The sequence below is a fragment of the Charadrius vociferus genome, unplaced genomic scaffold (genome assembly GCF_000708025.1).
Source record: "Charadrius vociferus isolate BGI_N301 unplaced genomic scaffold, ASM70802v2 scaffold214, whole genome shotgun sequence".
Taxonomy (NCBI): Eukaryota; Metazoa; Chordata; class Aves; order Charadriiformes; family Charadriidae; genus Charadrius; species Charadrius vociferus.
Genome location: NW_009647955.1, coordinates 5,081,704 through 5,082,548, shown reverse-complemented (window position 1 = coordinate 5,082,548; position 845 = coordinate 5,081,704).

Below are 845 nucleotides of genomic sequence, written 5' to 3'. Positions count from 1 at the left end.
ACCGTCCCTCTGCGCCCGTCGGTGCGGCCGGGAAGGCGCTGTCCCCCGTCCCCGGCGTGGGGGGGTAGGGGGCCTGGGGGAGGGGGCGCAGAGGCGACCTCCTTAATTTAACGGGCGCTGTAGCGAATCGCCGGCTGCCTCCGCGCAGTCACTCTCAGCCCCCGTGTCCGCCCGCCGCGTGGCTCTTCGTGGGCTCCCGTGGCAAAACGCGGTGGCCGGAAAAGTACAGTCTCGGGGGAAGGGAGAAAGGTTGCTGTAATGGATTCCTTTCTGCCTCGCGCCTCTTAGTAAAACCTCATTATACAGCATGGCCCGTCGTATTTTATTGCCGATATATCGACATCGCATGATAGATCCGAGGAGCAAACGCGGGGGCTTGGCATTTGTTCTGTCTGCAGGCTGCGTTTCGGTTTTGTTTCTTTTTTTTTTTTTTTTTTTAAACCCAAATAGTAATAATTCCCAGCACTCATTGTTCAGCGTCACAAAGTGATTTTAAAGCCTTTTGTACGATAGCAAAATGACATCCCATCTTATCAGAAATGTGCTTCTCAATCTTGCTAATGAGGTGGGTTTTTCTTTCCCCCCAGAGCCCGGCAGGGAGCGGGCAGGACAGAGGTAGAAGCCCTCCGAGCCCTCCCGGGGCGCACCTGGGCGCTTTGCCCCGGCGCGGGCACGGCCGCGGCCCCTCCGAAGTGCCCGGAAGGGCCTTTCCGTGTGGAGCCAGGCCGGCTGGAAATCGCTCAGCCACAATTCCCTCTCCGCAGCCCCTCTCCCCTTCTCCCCCCCTCCGCCACAGCCCACCCCCCGCCACCGGCTCCGCTCTCCTCCTCGCCCGGCGCCGCAGG